Here is a 22,511-nt window from a genome sequence, read left to right as displayed (position 1 = left end):
AAAATTGCGGATAGACCGGCAGACTGACAGACCGACGGTTCAAAAAATATATGCCTCCCTTCGGGGGCATAAAAATACCAAAATCTTGAAGCTTTCTGATTCTTAAATATCTGTATCTGCTCATTATTGGGGTGTTACAGTCACATCACTAACCCTTACTCTGCTAAATTTCTAAAATGGACTTGTCCATCTTTCAATTTGGACAGTTAAACTGTTAAAAGGGGTGCTTTTCAAAAAGATACTGACTGAATGGCGAACAGTACAGATCTTGATCAGATTGCATGGACGTTCAGGCTGATCATAATCTACACTGGTCGCAAAGTCAGACTCAATCATGTCCAGCATGATAAGGGCTAATGGTCACCTTTCATAAGGCAGTCACCTGCCATTAAGTCTCTTTGAATTCTGACCTTAAAATTTACTGCATTATATTGCCACCTGCTTTATGTAGTCAGCAGCCACAGTTTTTCATTCCCAAATGCATCATTTGACTTCATTTGATAGTCACATCAAACAATCATAGAAACTTTGTTACTCTTAAATTACCAACAATGTATTTTCCGTTATATTATATTATATTATATTAAATAAACTTTAGCCTTATTTTATAAATATGTATTTTACTTTCAACAAAAACTGTTTGCACCTCAGAAAAAAAATCACTCTGTTTAGTGGTAACCTTTCTTAAGCAGCCAATTAAGTCTTTACCATTGACTGGCTGCTTTACTCAGGTTTGACTGTATTACAATTAGATAGGTACATGCTGGACTCTTGGTCAAAATTTAAGAAAAGCAAACAATAACATAATATATTTGCATAACTTAAAACTAGTACTGTCGAAATGAGAGCAAAAATAGCAGAAATGTTGAATGATGACTAAGGGTTTATGACTAATATTTACATTTAGCTAGTCCAATTACTTTTATCGTTTCCTAAACAAGCATCAAAACCACCTGTTGAGACACAAGGCTAACTGACAGTTGTGAAAAATAAATATTTCCTCATAGCTTTATGTGCCTAATGTATTAACTTTATAGCACCACATCTCTGCAGAGCCCTCTATTTGTCCTTGCACTGGACATTTTATCTTGAGCAAACACAAACACGGCACAAAGCAAATGTATGAAACAATCGGAACGTTTATCAGCCAAATTACTTCACACTGCTATCTATTGTTTTCTTGTTAGTAGAAATTCCAAAAACTTGTTTAAGTAAATACACTAACTTAATTAATAGCTTTAAACCACTGTATCAATTTTCCAGTGTAAATAATACTTGAATGACTTTCGAAATTGAACAACTATAGCCTACGAGACCTACGCCCTGAAAAAATATTTCACATGAAAAGTCAATAAAGACTAGTCAGTTAAATTCTCTGTTTGAAAGAAACTATAGACTTTTCATCTAAAAGTAAAATGTTAATCATTTTCTTAAAGATTTACATGTACCATAAAAGTCAGTGTTATTTTCTTAAAGATCAACTTATCATAAAAGTCAAGACATAGTCTAATTCATTTCAAGTACTGTTAGTTAAAGTAATAATTAAATCTAGAGCTTGTCAAGTTCAACTTAGTCCTTCTGTATTAAAATAAAGTTGCTGTGTTGTTCATTTGCTGTACTGAACTTTAGTTCAAGGTTATAATGGCAACTTTCCCATTTTCGTGGTGGTTGAAGATTTGAGTTGCCCCTCCGGACAAACTGTCAAGAGCAACTGGGTAGACCCATCAACCTTCCACAAGCCAGCTATTTGACAGATATTAACAATCTGAAGATCATCAGTGGTCCAGTGGTAACACTGTCCGACTACGAAAGAAGGGATCGCGAGTTCGGGCCCCCAATCCTCCAACTAAAAATTACTAACATTTGGGTAAGAGTCCTGTGTATCATTGCTTTACATCTGGCATGCTAAATAAATAGGGAAGCTTCTGGAATTAGAATGTCTTCTGTATCTTGCACTATCCTCCCTCTAACATTACTAACAGTCTTCTGGAGGAGTTGCCAATGGCGATTACAAATAAGCTTAGATGCAACAACAACAATACAACTTCCACACATGTTGACCCAAGAGGCTTGGACCCTTAAAGATAACAGGTGAATCAGTCTATGTCAGTAAACATGACCACAAGGACACATATGCCCCTCCGAAGTATACAAGTAATACACAAACAGACAGACATGTTTAACACAAAAACTTGATACGAATTAGTCACAAACTCTGTGAAATGTTACAGTCTACCGAGGCACTGTTATCAATATATAAACTAATAGAAAATTGTCTAAATATGGCAATTACTCGACCGACTACAATATCCGAAACTATGCAACTTAGCAACAGAGATAACTCGAGTGACGTTTTTCCATGAGCCACCATTCTACCAATGCAGAGGGCCCAAAACCTTTCCCCATCAAACTTGGAATTTTATCAAAATAAATGCTATCAAGTCCGTATTAATCTACTTAAGGAAAAGGCACTCGGAAATGTTAACGTTTATTACCTTGTTTATCAAACATAGGTAAACTTGTTCACATTCTTCATAAATGACTATTTATGGCATTAAAGATTAAAAGAAACATCTATCAAAGATTTTAAAATCTTTAAAATAATTAGTTCGCGATCAATCAGACAAAGGCATTATGCTTTAGTGGAAAATTGCATCTTCTTATGATTGAAAAACCAGACTGGTAGTTTTAACTTGTGAGTAATGACAGAAAATATTTCCTGCATGAATATTTTCTGCCCGCTTGTATATACAGTCAGGTATTTTCTATCATTATCCTCAGCAGTGGGTGTTTACTACAGAGCTGAAATGATGCAATAAAATGTATCAAAATGTTTCAATTAATTAAGGAAATAATTACAATAACACATGTTTCCTACACAAAAAATTCGGTTTTTGACATTACGACTCATTATAGAAACACATATAACACTTGAAAAAGACTGATGATCATTTTTAACGAATCATTTCAAACATCTATTATAATTGCACCTTGAGATTGACAAAATAGCACATACACGCTGTCTAACCATATTTGCATAATTTACATCTCAGAAAATTTTGAAAAAAATGTGGAATTTGCTCTTCTTCGATTTTTTGAAATTCTATCTTACTTTTCCCTTTACAATAATGCAATAAAAAGTTGTGTATTAACATACTAAGTGTATCAGTTTCAACACTGACATTATACTCTCCAAACGGAAAGAAAGAATGAGAAACCGTTGGTGTAAATTCACTTTGTTAAAAACACAATGTCTTTAAGATGCGGACAGATGTTAAACTGTAGGTTTAACTTGTCTGACATATCCAATTTGTTAAAGAGATTACAGTTTTCTTTCTATTTTTTGGATGTCTTAAAACTTCTACGACCCTGTGTCCCACGGCTTCACCGCTCATAAATATCTGAACGACAGTTGACTATTGTTCGTACCGACACACTGTGACGCTGAAGAGTTGTTTAGCTGAATCTTTAAAGACTTGTTCAATACTCCGAAAACTCTTCAGGAGTATCAAATCTTAACGAGTTATCAGACCTTACGCAATATTCAGCTACCGTGAAAACTATCCAAGTTTCTTCTTTTCAAAGACCATCAAGTCTATAAAGGCCTTACCTAAACAGTCCACTTATGTCGGTAGATTTAAACGTAGATAAAATAGTGCTATTTGAATTATCAATACTTTAAAAGGAAGAGTTTATCTAAACACACTTTTGCTAAAGTGTCTTGTGGATTTAACCATGAATTAGCGATTTAAGAAAATTATGTTAATGATATGTTAAAATGAAATATGACTGATCATGAAAAAAACAAATATTTAAGCCACAGAACATTGCAATTAAATACTGAAAAGGCTATTTCACAAAAACAATTAAAAACAATTTCCAAATACTGAAATAAATCACTTATTAACTCCAGCACATACTTAATGAGCACTCGGTGTACTGAATATTTAATTCTGTATGTCTTTGTTACAAAACCCAGCCAGTAACTAAAAATCACATTTTTATATGAGCTAGTTAGAATATCTGGCATCAAATGTTAATCCTTGTACAACACCTAATATGAAAACTGCCAAATGTTTTGGGCTTTTTCCTTCCAATCTAGACAAAGTACAACTGATAAAATTGCAAGCACATAAAGAAATTAGGTAGAATTAATCTGCTAAACATAATTACTAAAATTTTCAATTTAATTAGAAACATCACTATGCACTTTTCCAAATTATATTTAGTACACATTAAAAACCTATACATGTCATTCAAATTAAAGACATCACTTTCACAAAAGTCATAATACAGGATCAGCAAAAATATTAGGTAACTTTTTCATACATATACTAGTAAGCCATTCAAACAAACACTGCAATGTCTTGTTTATTTTTCATTTTTCTTACAATTTTTACTAGTGGTATGCAAAATTACTAATATTTACCAATATAATTTTTATAGATATGTCATTTTAATCTAAAATGATAATAAAATTATATTTCATTTCCAATATCATTTAAACATAATTTTGATTTCAGACAGAAGAGGATCTGTGATATTTTTACTTCATGCATACAATTTAAAGCAAATAATACTAGAAATTAACAGATTCTTAATTGAGCCAGTAGCTTTAAACCTTTCAATATTGTTACAAATTAATCATCTTAAAGCAACCAACTACTTTTAAATAGTGACTCATGTTTGTAAAACAAAGACTTTCTTGTTCAATTAAACCCACAGCCCAAAAATGAATATCCTGCAATAATGTTTAAAGACACTATTTAAGCTGATTAAAAAACATGGTACGTATTCAACCTATAAATTGTCTTTCGTTAATGTAAACTCACCTGTAATACCTTTATATGGTAAAATTGTCCAATAAAGATCTAAATATTTGCATAAAAATCCACGTTATCCAAACACAACATACACAACAACACTGAGTCTACTTTGTTTCACATTCACTTAGGAAAGAGCAACCATCACCCTTCGGCCGCTTACATCAATGATAAATCATGTATCATCTAACACGCTTTGTGACTGAAATATACGTTAACACAATTTTTGTTCGAATATATAAACTTAAATTTATTTAAACAAGTCTCATTTAAAATTTATACTTTATGATCACACTATTATTGCCGTTTGGTGCAAATTCACACAAGGTCATATTTACGATCAACTTTATTCTATTGTTAATGACATAAGCTGCCCAATGACTGACTGCCTTGGGCATTATAGGTACAGGATAGTTATAAATGAAAATTGAAACTTGGAGCGTTAAATGTGATAGAAGTTATTATTAGTCTGAACGAAAGTAAACGTCTTAATCTTTGAACACACCTGGTATTAAAGACGCTGTTATTTCAGCGACAATCTGCTGCTTTTTGGCGGGAAATTTAATTCTTGGTCACCTAACATTTGAAAGCATAAAAAACAACACATTGCTTTAATAGGAGTAAATCAGAAAGTAAAACAATAGGATTCAGTCTTGGAGAATCTCCATTTAAGAAAGAGCACAAAAACTGTGTGGTATCTTTATTGCCAAAATAAGTGTAATTTGATAACCATACATAATTTGGTTACGCCAATATAAAAATGTTTTTATGAATAGGTGACATCCTCGCCCATATGGAAATAAAAATATAACTGGTCTAAGATAATATTTAGAAATAAAATTGAATTTAAGCTATCAACTACCTGTTAAGTATTAAATATCACATGGGAAGGATTTTTCTAATACTATTTAAAATGTTTATTTATAATGTCAACAGAAGTCCATTTACAGATTTTATTTACCTTACATTACCTGCCTGGGTAGAGACCTATAATGGTGGTGACACAGACTGATCCGAGTGCCCTCTCTGAAACAAAAATATCCGTTTTAGCAAAAACGTCTTTCCGTTATATCATATTGAATTAATATTAAGTAACCCTTTTGCTGACAGATTTTGAATGAATGGCTGGTAAACATGTCAGTTTATATCAATGTATCTATAATCTTTAATCTCATTATAGACTTACTCCATACTTCAGCATACAAAAAAGAACAGTTTATGCTTAAAAAGAAGAGTTAGGCATATACTGTGAAATCATTACATTTTGTGGGCATAAAATTTTATGGTTTGGGCTAACCAGCTATTTTGTGGGGATATCAAATTTTGAATATAAAACTAATGGGAATTTTACTTCTTCCTAAGGATCTTACTTCATGGATTCACTCAACCATGAAATCCATGAAAATTAGACCTCCCATGAATATTAATGATTTCATAGCTCAACTTTACAAAGTTACTGGACACAATACAACCTCTGTTAACGACACACCTGAAGAAAAAACACGGCTCTACAAATGTTCTTCCTCATTTTATCTAATTCTTAATAATCAACATCTTCATAAAGGGGAGCTGTGGTTTAGTGGATAAGGTGTCGGCCGCATAATCCAGGAGTCATGGGTTCGAGCCCCAATGAGGTCACGATCATGACTTCTCATATGACACCAGTACTGGTTTTTCCCAGAAGCGGACTAAAGAGTGGTTTCAATAAGCTTTAAGCTTTCATCGCAATTGAGCTAAAACAAATTAGTATAAACTAACATCTCCATTCTACTTAACCACAAACCCATTGGTGTACACTCCAAGTTGCAACAGAGAAATGAACTGTATGTGATCTAAATTTTAAATTAATAAACAGCATATTGTGGTGGGGGGTGAAGGTTGTCATATTCTGATTGTTGATTATATTCTATGCATTTTTCCTAACTTTTTTAATATAATTTGGTAAAATTTAGATCATATCGATATGTGACATTACAAGGTAGTTCATTACACTGGTGCCAGTGACTGAATGAGAAACTGGAAACATGCAGTTTCTTCTCCCAGTCTTTCCACTGAGGTTCTGTGGTTAAGAGGAATGATTCCATACCCACATGTTCAAACTCATGATCATAATCAATTGGTAAAGCTAAACAAGAGGGTCATGATGACCCTGAATCGCTCACCTAAGTAATATGAGCCACATGTTTCAAATGGCAAACTGATGCTAAAATATTAGAAAGTAGGTCAGTAGGTCAAATTCATGGTCACTGAAAGTCAGTTTTAAGATCCGTATGCAAAACTGTACATGTCATCCAAATTTCAAGGCTGTATCTTAAAAAACAAGAAAGTAGGTCAGTAGGTCAAGGTCACAGTAAGGTGACTTGAAATCACTTGGGTACATCAGGTAAATATAATTAAACAGTCTAGGAAACATGATCTGATAATTTTTGAAGTATTTTTTCCTATATAACTCATATAACAAGTGACCCCCAAGGGTGGGCCTCTTTTTAACCCAGGGGCATAATTTGAACAATTCTGTTAGAGGTCCATTAGGCAATGCTACATACCAAATATCAAAAGCCTAGACCTTTCAGTTTCAGAGAAGATTTTAAAGTTTTCTCCTATATAAGACTATGTAAAACTTGGGACCCCGGGGCGGGGCCTCTTTTCATCCCTGGGGCACAATTTGAACAATCTTCATAGAGGACGACAAGGCAATGCTTAATACAAAATATCAAAGGCCTAGGTCTTGTAGTTTCAGATAAGAAAATTTTTAAAGTTTTTCCTATATAAGTCTATGTAAAACTTGGACCCCCAGGGCGGGGCCTCTTTTCATCCCAGGGGCACAATTTGAACAATCTTTATAGAGCACCATTAGATGATGTCACATGCCAAATATCAAGGCTGTATGTCTTGCAGTTTTGGACAAGAAGATTTTTTAAGTTTTTTCTTTCGGTTGCCATGGCAACCAGAGTTCTGCATGGAATTCAATTCTTTGAACAATTTTGAAAGGGGACCACCCAAGGATCATTCCTGTGAAGTTTGGTGTAATTTTGCCAAGTGGTTTTCAAGAAGATTTTATTTAGAACTAGAAATGTGTCCATGGGACAAAGATGCCCCCACTACATGACATTAAAATGACAATTTTTTCCCAGGTCATGGGCCATAACAATACAATACTGAATGAATCCGGACGCGAAACCCCAGGTGCACAACTGCACATGCTGACCAACATTCCTGTAAACTTTGGTGACTCTAGGTCAAACACTTTTGGAGCTACGCACAACACAACATTAAAATGACCAATTTTTAACTAAGTCAGGGGCCATAACTCCTACACGACTGAATAAATCCGGACGCGAAACCCCAGGTGCACAACTGCACATGCTGACCAACATTCCTGTAAACTTTGGTGACTCTAGGTCAAATACTTTTGAAGCTACGCACGACACAACATGAAAATGACCAATTTTTAACTAAGTCAGGGGCTATAACTCCTACAACACTGAATGAATCCGGACGCGAAACTCCAGGTGCACAACTGCACATGCTGACCAACATTCCTGTAAACTTTGGTGACTCTAGGTCAAATACTTTTGGAGCTATGCGCGACACAACACTAAAATGACCAATTTTTACAAAGTCAGGGGCCATAACTTCTACATGACTGAATGAATCCGGACGCGAAACCCCAGGTGCACAACTACACATGCTGACCAACATTCCTGTAAAGTTTTGTGACTCTACGTCAAATACTTTTGGAGCTAGGCGCGACACAACATTCTCGGAAGGACGGACGGACAGACGGACGGACGGAAAGACGGAAGGATGGACAAGGGCAAATCTATATGCCCCCCCCCCCATAAAAAGTTGACAGACACATGACGAATGACGGACCACTGACACCGGACGACGGACATTGACCGGTCACAAAAGCTCACCATGAGCCTGTGGCTCAGGTGAGCTAAAAACAAAAGTAAATGTTACTTTTTTAATCCCAGCATATTATAATGTAGTAAGAATTCAGACCCTATGTTTTGTTTTACAGAGGATAACTCCTTTTCAAATTATATCATAATTATCTCCCTTTTTTCTCAAAATACTAAATCTATGACAGACCTACCTGTTCATATAACCTCTGAAAACAGACTCAGAAAGAGAGATGGTGTGATCTTGTCAGCTATACTTGATTCAAAAATCCTCTTTAATGATCTGTAACATATACATTTTTTCCACACTTGTGTACATCGCCATAGCAATGCTGAAAAAGAACAAGAATGAGATCAGCATTCAGATACGAAAGTCGTGAAAATATACACATGTCCACTCCATGTTGATGAGGTGAACCCAGTTCCATTTGAATCGGATGGAATCTGAAGGAGGATTTGAGTACACAAATTACAAAATGTAGATGTGATATTGTCCAGTACATCATAGTCACAAACATGTCCACTTCATGTTGCTGAGGTATACCAATCTTCATTTGAATAGGATGGAAACTGTTAGCGGTGTTGGATAAACAATTTATTTATTTATTTGGGTTTTACGGCGCACCAACACAGTATAGGTTACATGGCGCCAAACAGGACTACAAATTTTGGTTCCACATCTCATTTACATCGAGAAATAAAAACATAAGGTATGGAATCAAAACTTGCATATCTGCTGGAATCACAGAGTTACTGCAAAACCAAAAGGTTCAGACGAAGTTGTAGTATTATAAAGTTTGAAAAAGGGGCGTAACTCACCTAAAGAAATTGATATAAAAGTCCCAACAATATGAGCATGTCCACTTCATGTCTATGATACCAAGTTTTATTAGAGCTGGATGGAAACTGTATGAGCAGTCTAGTTCACAACATGTGACAGACAGACAGACTGACAGACAAACGGAAGGACAGTTGAAACACTTTACATTCCTCCTGTGTGTGGTACATTATAATAATTATGTTTGTTCAAATATGACAGACTGACATCTCCAGCTCAAAGTAAAAAGTAGAAGTACTGCTTCTCTGGAAGAACTCATTTCATCCAGCTAAACCATAGTCACACACTGTGAAGCATGCCACTTCTAACTCAGAACCTACAAACTAACAAAAAAGGTCATACAATACTGGTAGAAGTTGATACCTGGTGTCCTTCAGGGTATAGAGTGGTGGAACCTATGCTCGCGGTATTTTGTACATATATAATCTTTTTAAGAAACAAGAAAAAATTATTATTTCGATTTGCCTATGTAAAAACGTAAAGTTATCCTCCTTTTATGAAAACATATTGTTGATGTGCGTCATTACGTGACTTAGTCGTCTCGTGAGCTATCGACACGGCATACGTGAAAAGGTGAAAATTCGCCCTGAAGGGAACCTATGCTGGCGGTATGTTATATCGATTAAATTAAGGCGGAAAAAAAATCAGCAGGCTAAAAATGAACAAACAAGCATATGCGAATATAATATTTAGAACATTACTCATTTATTATGTGAAACACAAAAGAAATGAGGATAAAATTTAGTATGTGCCTCTATGTGTATATTTCCCTTACAGAAATGGAATCACTATTAGAACAAAGCTTAAAAACGTATGATAATGTTATTTAAAAACAGAATGTTCAAGTATTAAAGATTCAAACAACGACAGTGATTAACTCACTAATGTTTTCTACACTTCTTTTGTGTGTTGGAAATTAACTCCTCCCTACATCTCAGAAAGAGCCATTTGGACTTTGTCAAAATACTAAGGTCAACATCGATCTTTTCATGTTTCGAAAGGCACTCGTAGTGTAGCCAGGCGTCACATTCATCACATCTTGCTCTTAAATGTATCTTATATCTGAATGTAATGCATGATTTTAAAAAAACTAACTTTAGTTTAGTGATTTTGACATATTTGTGCGAGATTTGTGCGACGGATACAGATTGCATAAAATGTATCGGCTGCTGTATATGTCACGTGAGCGGCACGCGCGGCTATCGCTACGTTTGTTGTAAAGGCATTTCACCACTGGTCGGTGTTGAACATAGCATGATGAAATATTTTTGTCAGTGCTTCTGCAGAGAGCATATTTATCGAAATACCGCGAGCATAGGAATACCACGGGCATAGGTTCCACCACTCTAATATTAACAGTTTTTACTGGCTATTACTCGAGTAGAAAGGAGGGTCATCACCCCATGAAAGAATTAAAATGATACAGCAACAATACAAGTAAGTGATTCAAGACAGGTGGAATCATCAACTCAGGTAGAGGCCCCCTTGCTGGTCTCATAAATGTCATATTTTCCAATATTTTTGTGTAACTGTCACCCAAGCACAATGGCTAAAAAAATCAAGGGGAATAACTCAAAACAGAATTCAGTTATTTTTGAAAATCTATTACCTCCCATATATATCAGTGTTCCTAGAGTCCTATGAAAACAAGTAAGACTGTATACAAACTTTACCAAATGTGTAAATCCTTCAGATTAAAAAAAACTTCAGCCATGTTTGCAACCAGAACTCTTGGTTATGTTAAATCAGTTTTAAATAAAGTTTTAAAAAAGTTATAAGCTGCAGTTTCCTTTAGGAATTGAATTGCATCGATTGCTTTCCAGTTTGCAGACAAAGGTGAAACAGATTCAACTAGAATTGTGTCCATTCTACATGAAGGATGTTCGACTAAAAGTTTGAAGCAAAGTGTATTCAGGTAATGTTGTGCTTCTGAGCAATATTGAATCCATTCCTTCTAAAAGTGTATGAGGAGTTGAACACACCAAATCTCTTCACTATGGCCTATTTTGTTAAATTAAGAAAGGGCTATAACTCTAGAAAATAGCCACTGAAAAATGTCCATTATTAATGGTCATCTTCACATGAAGGTCCTTCATCTGGACACACAAGATTTTTCTCTATATTCTATATAGCAAAACTATCAATGGGCTATAACTGAGGTAAAAATAGTCATAGAAAAAAATCTTCCTTCATGGTCATTTGCACATCAAGGTTGTTCATCTGTGAAAAGTTTGAATCAAATCAGGCTAATAGTGTGGGAGAAGTTGGACAAACAAGATTTCGGGATGAACAGACAGACGGACAGATGAACGGACAGCAGCAACCCTATATGCCCCCCACAAAAATGTGGAGGCATAAAAATGTATGAAGAGCATCTCTATTTTCCCCTTCCACTTTATAGCAAGGAATGGCAAAATATATTGAAGAAGGACAAACGAATTTAATTTGTGTAAAAATAGCTAAGTATAAGCAAGTATAAGCAAGAGCATGATAGCAAGAGTTATGGAACCTAAGTCATTCAGCTGATTTCTTCATGGCAAAGAAGTTCATGATGTATCATTCAGTTGAAAAAAAAAAGTGAAAAGACCTGTTTGTATAACACAAAGGCATCCTCTCTCCACATGCTGACATGTCCCATTTTCAGTCTTAAGATTATCATGACCATGACCTTTGATTTACAACCCCCAAAAACAATACAGGTCATCTACTGCCTACAAGCAATCATGTTATGATGACTGAAGGAAAGTCGAACATTTTCTATGAGTGGAAACCATTTTCAACATCAAAGTCTCTAGATTTGCCCTTTGACCCCCAAACAATAGGGATCTTCTACTAACCACAAGCAAATGTCCTATGAAGTTTGGAAACTGTATGCCAAATATTCTTTACCTCTTGAGTGGAAACTGTTTCATGTACCATGACCTTGACCTTTGGCCCATGGACCCCAAAAACAATTATCTATTGACTACAAACAAACCTATGAAGTAGGTCAAAGCGTTCTTTACTTATTTACAACTCATAATCGCTGTGACCTTGACCTTTGTCCTACTGACATGCAAAACAATAGGGGTTATTTACAGACCACAAGCAATCCTTAAGTTACTGTGGGGACACCATTTTAAGTCTTGTGGTCACTGTGACCTTGAACTTTTTTCTACTGACCCTAAAACAGTAGGAGTCGTCAACTGACCATATATAATCACCCATTGAAATTTGACAACTGTAACTTAAAGCCATCTTTACTTATTTTGCACTCATAATCACTGTGACCTTGACTTTCGTCTTACTGACCCCTAAAACAATATTGGTTATCTACTGACCACAGGCAATCATCCTATGAAGCTTGACCATTGGGGACTGAGCAAAACAATTTATTGCTCTTCATTGAAATGGACACTGGGGTGGGATGCATCAGAATGGCCAAAAGGACAGTACAACAAGAGCTGTCTGATGACAGCGTGCTCGACTATTCAAAGAATTGATTGAATAACGGGGTCAAAATATTAACAGAGATATTCAGACAAAAGAAAAAAATAGATTAGGCAATGTTCCAGTATTTGTGGATTTCAATAAGTCTTGCACTAAATGGCAATGTGTGAACTAATTTCAAAGTCCAAAAAGGGCCATAATTCAGCCAAAATAGTAGTCAGAGTTATGTACTCTTGCCTACAGATGGAAATCATAATGATAAACAAGTGTTCAAAGTTTAAAAGCTATATGTCAAATAGTTTTGACAAAACATAGACTTGTATGAAAACAGAACAGATTTCCAAGTCTAAAAAGGGCTGTAATTCAGCCAAAATAGATGATAGAGTTATGTACTCTTTCCTACAGATATAGACTATTATACTGAATAAGTGATAAAAGTTTCAAAGCCATATGTCAAACACTTTACACAAAATATGAACTGGTACGAAAAACTTAACCAAGATTTCTAAGTAGAAAGAGGCCATAATTCAGCCAAAATCCTTGATGGAGTTATGTACATTTGCCTATAACTGGTCATGGTGATAGTAAACAAGTGTTTAAAGTTTCACAGCTTTATCTCAAAAGACTTTGCCAAAATATGAACTGGTAAGAAAAACTTAACCAAGATTTCTAAGTCAAAAAGGGCAATAATTCAGCCAAAATTCTTGATGGAGTTATGTGTTCTTGCCTATAACTGGACATGGTGATGGTAAACAGGTGTTGAAAGTTTCAAAGCTTTATCTCAAAAGACTTTGTCAAAATATGAACTGGTACGAAAAACTTAACCAAGATTTCAAAGTCAAAAGGGGCCATAATTCAGCCAAAATCCTTGATGGAGTTATGTACTCTTGCCTATAACTAGACACGGTGATGCTAAACAAGTGTTGAAAGTTTCAAAGCTATATCTCAAAAGACTTTGCCAAAATATGAACTGGTACGAAAAACTTAACCATGATTTCTAAGTCAAAAGGGGCCATAATTCAGCCAAAATCCTGTATTCAGCCAAAATCCTTGATGGAGTTATGTACTCTTGCCTATAGATAGACACAGCGATGCTAAACAAGTGTTGAAAATTTCAAAGCTATATCTCAAAAGACTTTGCCAAAATATGAACTGGTACAAAAAACTTAACCATGATTTCTAAGTCAAAAGGGGCCATAATTCAGCCAAAATCCTTTATTCAGCCAAAATCCTTGATGGAGTTATGTACTCTTGCCTATAACTAGACACGGTGATGCTAAATAAGTGTTGAAAGTTTCAAAGCTTTATCTCAAAAGACTTTGCCAAAATATGAACTGGTACGAAAAACTTAACCAAGATTTCTAAGTCAAAAGGGGCCATAATTCAGCCAAAATCCTTGATAGAGTTATGTACTCTTGCCTATAACTGGCCATGGTGATGGTAAACAAGTGTTGAAAGTTTCGAAGCTTTATCTCAAAAGACTTTGCCAAAATATGAACTGGTACGAAAAACTTAACCAAGATTTCAAAGTCAAAAGGGACCATAATTCAGCCAAAATCCTTGATGGAGTTATTATATGTACTCTTGCCTATAACTAGACACGCTGATGCTAAACAAGTGTTGAAAGTTTCAAAGCTTTATCTCAAAATATGTTGCCAAAATATGAACTGGTACAAAAAACTTAACCATGATTTCTAAGTCAAAAGGGGCCATAATTCAGCCAAAATCCTTGATAGAGTTATGTGCTCTTGCCTATAACTGGCCATGGTGATGGTTAACAAGAGTTGAAAGTTTCGAATGTTTACCTCAAAAGACTTTGTCAAAAAGTGGACTGGTACGAAAAACTTAACCAAGGTGTGACGCTGACACCGACGCCGTGGTGAGTAGGATAGCTCTACTTATTCTTCGAATAGTTGAGCTAAAAAGGGGTATAATTTCATCAAAATGAAACCAAGTGTAATGGGACCTATATAATTCAGTTGGTATAATGTTTAGATTTTACTTACATTCATTCATTTTATTTTACTAAAAAAGCCAAAAAAAAAAAAGAAATCAGTCAACCCAAATGGCTGAAACTTGGAATGACCTTCATTTATGTATATAAATAAACGGATTAATTTCAAGATGTGATCTTGAGGACAAATGTAATTTCAGTAGTTTTCACATATTCAATCCATAAATTTATAGATTATCAGTATATTTTCAGATAGCCTGTAAATATCCTATTTTCTTTAACATGTATATTGACCCACAGACACTTGGGGTTCCGGTAGTCCGAGTTATTTTCCTTTGTTTCTTTTAACAATTTGTATGTCAATGTTAACAGAGAATGCTGTTATTCCTAGAACATTTACATATTCTTCTAAACCCAAAAAGTATATAGATCTGTAAGTCACATCAATTAAAATATGATTCAATAATACTTTAGAGGTATAATTTGAGTTCAAATAAAATATCAATGGTATGGAAATGACTGGTTTGTTAAATAACTGCAAGATACTAAACCTTAGACTTGCAAATTTTTGACTAGCACATTAAAAAAAATAGAAATAAACTAGGAAATGCTTTTGTAGAAAAGCGCATGTCACCCCCAAGGAACAGTAGTAATAGGCAAGAAACCATTAGGGGACAGGAGCAAAAGTCAAACAGACACTTATGGTTGGATGCAATAGGGATCATCTACTCTGCATGTCAGATCATCCCAGGAAGTTTCAACATTCTGGGCCCAGTGGTTCTCAAGTTATGGATTGGAAACGGTTTTCCATGTTCTAGCTCCTGTGACCTTGACCTTTGATTGAGTGTCCCAAAATCAATAGGGGTCATTTACTCTGCATGTCCAATCATCCTATGAAGTTTCAACAATCTGAGTCAAGTGGTTCTCAAGGTATTGATGGGATAGAGTTTTCCTTGTTCAGGCCCCTGTGACCTTTGCTCAAGTGACCCCAAAAACAACAAGTGTCATCTACTCTGTAAGTCCTATCATCCTTTGAAGTCTGAAGGTTCTGGGTCAAAAGGTTCTCAAGTTATTGATCATAAACTGTTTTCCATGATTGTTCTGGTCCCTGTGACCATGACTATTGATCAAGTGACTAAACAAGACGGCCATGAAGGCCCTGTATTGCTCACCTGACCTACTGGCCTAAAGATCATCAAGATTACCATTCTGACCAAGTTTCATTAAAGGTCCATTACTAAAATTGAACGAGTATTATATGAAAACCAGAGTTTGTAGCTGAGACTTCCTATTTACTGAAAATATGGCCCACTGCATCAGATCTGACCAAATAGTCATGAATATGTTCAAGAATAACTAACAAATAAACAACAAGAGGACCATGATGGTCCTGAATCGCTCACCTCTTCCCACATGACCCAGTTTTGAGTATGACGTCGTTTTTTCTATTATTTGACATAGTGACCTAGTTTTTGAGCTCATGTGACCCAGTTTTGAACTTGACCTAGATATTATCAAGATAAAAATTCTGACCAATTTTCATGAAGATCCATTGAAAAATATGGTCTCTAGAGAGGTCACAAGGTTTTTCTATTTTTATACTTACTGGCCTAGTTTTTGACCGCACGTGACCCAGTTTCGAAACTGATCTAGATATCATCAAGGTGAACATTCAGATCAATTTTCATACAGATCCATTGAAAAATATGGCCTCTAGAGAGGTCAAAAGATTTTAATAATTTTAGACCTACTGACCTAGTTTTTGACTGCAGATGACCCAGTTTCAAATTTGACCTAGATATCATTAAGATGAACATTCAGACCAACTTTCATACAGATCCCATGAAAAGTATGGCCTCTAGAGAGGTCACAAGGTTTTTTTATTATTTGACCTACTGACCTAGTTTTTTTAGGCACGTGACCCAGTTTCAAACTTGATCTAGATATCATCAAGGTGAACATTCTGACTAATTTTTATGGAGATCCATTCACAAGTATTGCCTCTAGAGAGGTCACAAGGTTTTTCTATTTTTAGACCTACTGACCTAGTTTTTGACCACACATGACCCTGTTTCGAACTTGACCTAGATATCATCAAGATGAACATTCAGACCAATTTTCATACAGATCCCATGAAGAATATGGCCTTTAGAGAGGTCACAAGGTTTTTCTATTATTTGACCTACTGACCTAGTTTAAGATGGCACGTGACCCACTTTCAAACCTGACCTAGATATCATCAAGATGAACATTCAGATCAACTTTCATACAGATCCCATGAAAAATATGGCCTCTAGAGAGGTCACAAGGTTTTTCTATTATTTGACCTACTGACCTAGTTTTTGACGGCATGTGACCCACTTTCGAACTTGATCTAGACATCATCAAGATGAACATTCTGACTAATTTTCATGAAGATCACATGAAATATATGGCCTCTAGAGAGGTCACAAGGTTTTTCTATTTTTAGACCTACTGACCTAGTTTTTGACCGCACGTGACCCAGTTTCGAACTTGAGCTAGATATCATCAAGATGAACATTCAGACCAACTTTCATACAGATCCCATGAAAAATATGGCCTTTAGAGAGGTCACAAGGTTTTTCTATTATTTGACCTACTGACCTAGTTTTTGATGGCACATGACCCAGTTTCGAACTTGAACTAGATATCATCAAGGTGAACGTTCTGACCAATTTTCATAAAGATCTTGTGAAATATATGGCCTCTAGAGAGGTCACAAGGTTTTTCTATATTTTGACCTACTGACCTAGTTTTTGATGGCACGTGACCCAGTTTCGAACTTGACCTAGATATCATCAAGGTGAACATTCTGACCAATTTTCATGAAGATCGTATGAAATATATGGCATCTAGAGAGGTCACAAGGTTTTTCTATTTTTAGACCTACTGACCTAGTTTTTGATGGCACGTGACCCAGTTTCGAACTTGACCTAGATATCATCAAGATGAACATTCTGACCAATTTTCATAAAGATCCCATGAAAAATGTGACCTCTAGAGTGGTCACAAGCAAAAGTTTACGGACGCACGGACGCACGCACGCACGGACGACGGACGCCGCGCGATCACAAAAGCTCACCTTGTCACTTTGTGACAGGTGAGCTAAAAAATGTTGCCTATGTCAAACCGAAAGTATGTTTTCCAACTGCTTACGAACCCGTCGAGCATCTTCGGATATTTTCGGAAGAATCCTCTGAAACGAGGCTATAATTTATAAATAGATGCAAAATATATTATATGCCCAAACGATAACGTGATTTTCACAAACTTAGCACATGGTATTCAACAATTTTGTAACTCACGAAACCTTCATGAAAATCATTCTTATAATACAGGTAATAAACAGACAAGTTTGCGGGAGGACAATTCAGGCCCTTCCCGAATAAAAGTGTTTTTACAACTTCGTCTGCAAACTTTTTCAGTTAATCTCTTTTCAGTATAGTTTTAAGAATATAAATGAATAACTGTCTTACACTGCCGAAACAAAATGTGATTGAAATTTACCTAAATACACTGATTTATGTACATATGGCTACATTAATTTAATAAGATTTTAGGCATTAAACACATTGTCTTGGCCTAATATATGTCACTGTCAATTTTAAACATAAATTTTGTACATTTCATATTTTTCGTGCAAGTTGTGTATAATTACCATCATGGAAATACAGTTATTTTGACGCGCGTCTTTAAACAGATATTCGTTTGAAACAATCTTAAAATCACATGATCCCGAAGAATTTCCGACCGATTACGGAAAAACCATAAACATGAAAGTAGGACAAAATGACCCCGCCATGTCAGTCTAAGAAAATACAGAAACAATCATTTGTTTCTCTGTTCTTGTGTTGATTTCAAGGGAATATTGCACGGCTATCATAATGTCTAGTACTATATTACAGAATGTGTAGTCTTTTTTTAAGATTTATGTCTTATTCATTTGTCTTTATTTTGCACCTTTAAGATATGGTCATAAATGTGGCCTCTAAAGTGTTAACTAGCTATTCCTTTGATTTGACCCGGTGACCTAGTTTTTGACCCAACATGACCCAGATTCGAACTTGCCATAAAGATCATCAAGTTTAACATTCTGACTAAGTTTCAGGAAGATACAGTCATAAATGTGGCCTCTAGTGTTAACAAGCTTTTCCTTTGATTTGACCTGGTGACCTAGTTTTTGACCCCACCTGACCCAGATTTAAACTTGAGCTATAGATCAAGATTAACATTTTGACCAAGTTTCATTAAGATATGGTCATAAATGTGGCCTCTACAGTGTAAACTAGCTTTTCCTTTGATTTGACCCCGTGACCTAGTTTTTGATCCTTCATGGCCCAGATTCAAACTGGACCTTAAGATCATCAATATTAACATTCTGAGCAAGTTTCATGAAGATATAGTCATAAATGCGGCCTCTACAGTGTTAACAAGCTTTTCCTTTGATTTGACCTGGTGACCTAGTTTTTGACCCCACATGACCCAATATTGAATCGGTCCAATACTTTATTGAGGATAACACTCTGACCAAGTTTCATTAACATTGGGCCAAAATTGTGACCTCTAGAGTGTTAACAAGCTTTTCCTTTGATTTGACCTGGTGACCTAGTTTTAGACCCTAGATGACCCAATATCGAACTGGTCCAAGATTTTATTAAGGTAACATTCTGACCAAGTTCCATTAAGATTGGGCCAAAATTGTGACCTCTACAGTGTTAACAAGCTTTTCCTTTGATTTGACCTGGTGACCTAGTTTTTGACCTCAGATGACCTAATATCGAACTCATCCAAGATTTTATTGAGGTTAACATTCTGACCAAGTTTCATTAAGATTGAGCCAAAAATGTGACCTCTAGAGTGTTAACAGTCAAATTGTTGACGACGGACAGACCGACAACGGACGACGGACACAGGGCGATCACAAAAGCTCACCTTTAGCACTTCGTGCTCAGACGAGCTAAAAATCAATAGAAGTTATATACTCTACATGTCCAATCATCCTATGAAGTTTCAACATTCTGGCTCAAGCGGTTCTCAAGTTATTGATCAGAAACAGTTTTCAGTGACCTTGACCTTTGATCTAGTAATCTAAAAATTAATAGGGGTCATCTACTCTGTAAGCCCTATTAACCTATGAACTATGAAGGTTCTAGGTCAAATAGATCTGCAGTTATTGAACAAAAATGAAGTGTGACAGACTGATGGCCCCTGTGACCTTGACATTTGATCAAGTGATACTCAAATAAGAACGGATCATCTACTTTGTAAGTCCTATCACCCTATTAAGTTCGAAGGTTTTAGGTCAAATGGTTCCGATGTTACTGATCAGAAATGGATTTCCATGTTCTGGCCACTGTGACACAAACAGACACTAAATAAGAAAATAGCGTGAATAAAATGGTAGATAAAAAAATAGTCCTCAGTTTTTTCGCTCCGTTACACAGAGATAGACCCTAACATTTTCATTGATAGAAATACATTAAATAAAGTCTAGAAATTGATTTTCTGATCAGTAACATCGGAACAAAGAGCTATAAAATAAACAGATCGGCAACTTGAAAGGCATATAGAGCAAATCTCGCCAACATCCCGTGACAACTGAATGAGATCTCGTTGTAAGCGTCTGTTGATCATGATTGATCAAGTCAGCAAACGCTTTGAAATAAGGTTACTTTTGGATCATTTGTTTATCATGATAATGGTGCATTTTTAATGTTATTAGTATTTTCTACATGGGGAAGGAATAAATTTATGATTGAAAGTCTGAGAAATCAACAGTTTTCGTTTGAAAAAGGACTCAAATTGGTTTATTACGTGCCGGGCGTACCACCAGTTTTATACTTCAGTAAGCGTCTGTTGATTTGATCATGATTGATCAAGTCGGCAAACGCTTTGAAATAAGATAACACGCTTACACGAGATGACGCGGGATTATCCCAAGTTGCCATTCTGTGTATTTTATAGTTCTTTGCATCGGAACCATTTGACCTAAAACCTTATTAAACTGAATGCTTAATTTACAGTGTTTTTCTCAAAGTTTTGAACACTGCTATGCCGCTATTAAAATTATATGTCATTTAAAACGGTTATTCATTAAAAAAAAATTGAATATGAAAATTGTATTTAAAAACTTTTTTGAATTTTGAAAATCCATAAATGAGCGAAAAAGTTATTAAATTCTGATCCCATACACAATGTAAAAACATTTGTTTTGCCCACCACCAGATAAACAGATGTTAATGCGTGACGTCACAGCGATCTCTCCTATACTCACCGGTCCCTCAACTACTTTGACATAAAAGTGACCTATCCGAAATATATTACACTTACTAAACTTACTCAGTTGTCTTTCACTTATTGCCCGTGACAGCTTAAATAATTCAACTACATGTTATGTACATACAAACAAGAGATTATTAAAAATATATAGATGATGTTTAAAGTTCTTTTACGCATTTTAACCTTATCTTTTGTATATGTGTTTCGTAACTCGTACAGCACAGTACTCTCAAGGAATATACTAAATGCTGATATACGTTTCACGGAAAAGAATACTTCTACTACTACAGGGTTACTCTCAACAATCGTTTACTGATTCAACAATCATTTATTATTTAGGGATTATAACTGGAAGGTCGGGGGCAATCTGTTAAAAAAACTTATGTTACATGGTAAAAACATAAAATGCAAAACTGCTACATACAATGTTAAAAATAAAGGAAGTGCCTAGCCGTCCGGTAACCAAAATAAAAACGTCATGATGGATTAGTGCATGAAAGTATTTAATCTGACAGTGAAGCTTGCAAGGTTTGATTGGCCTTGATGTTGTAAGACAAGTTGTTACAGTAACGAATAGTCCTGGGAAAGAATTAAGATACAAGATACAAGATACAAATTTTATTTAAATAGAAAAAGTGGAAACTCCACAGGTCGCTCAACACAACAAAAACGAAAATGTTGCCGGCTCGGTTTGATTGAGCCTGTTCATGGACGGTAGTGGAAATGCATGCTACCGTCCACGCCCTCTAGCCCCGGGTTGAACAGAACTCAACATTTACACATGTTAAAATTACAAAAACAATTTAGATTGAGCCTGTTCATGGACGGTAGTGGAAATGCATGCTACCGTCCACGCCCTCTAGCCCCGGGTTGAGCAGAACTCAACATTTACACATGTAAAAAGTACAAAAAACAATTTAGAGACATCCGCAGATGTGTTAAAGTCGGTATTAATATACAGACAACATTAGCTATGTATAGCTATTGATCGACATAAATAACAATAGTATATTTAATAACATAATAAAGATGTACCTATTAAAAGAGTTACAACATTAGCAAATCAAAGTTTATAAATAGTACATGAGTTATACATACAAATTGGTTAAACCTGAAATACATCTGTTAATCTTGGCCTAGGCCTAAAAGCTAGTTAAAAGCAAATAGATGTTAAAACACTGAACTGAAAAAAGAACACGAATGCGTTTTTAGAAAATGGTTTAAGACATCTACCACATCAAATCAGATTTGTTATGGAC

General features: G+C 35.4%; 1 protein-coding gene across 8 annotated transcripts in view; it reads right to left on the bottom strand.

The window, feature by feature from the left end:
* LOC123528687 (dystroglycan 1-like) overlaps positions 1–21,454 on the bottom strand; it is a 119,648-nt gene extending 98,194 nt beyond the window's left edge. For 4 of the 8 annotated variants that reach the window (XR_008366870.1, XR_008366871.1, XM_045308604.2 and 1 more), the window contains exons 1-4: positions 21,313–21,423; positions 8,926–9,063; positions 5,785–5,849; positions 4,833–5,025 (exon numbers count right to left, since the gene is read on the bottom strand). The gene's annotated coding sequence lies outside the window, so the exon portion shown is untranslated. The other 4 variants (XM_045308605.2, XM_045308608.2, XM_045308606.2 and 1 more) reach the window with 4 other exon arrangements.
* Between the last annotated feature and the right edge of the window lie 1,057 nt (positions 21,455–22,511).

This window comes from Mercenaria mercenaria, chromosome 13 (assembly GCF_021730395.1).
Source record: "Mercenaria mercenaria strain notata chromosome 13, MADL_Memer_1, whole genome shotgun sequence".
NCBI lineage: Eukaryota > Metazoa > Mollusca > Bivalvia > Venerida > Veneridae > Mercenaria > Mercenaria mercenaria.
Note: the sequence above shows the minus strand (reverse complement) of the source record. Positions and strands in the feature narration are given on the sequence as shown.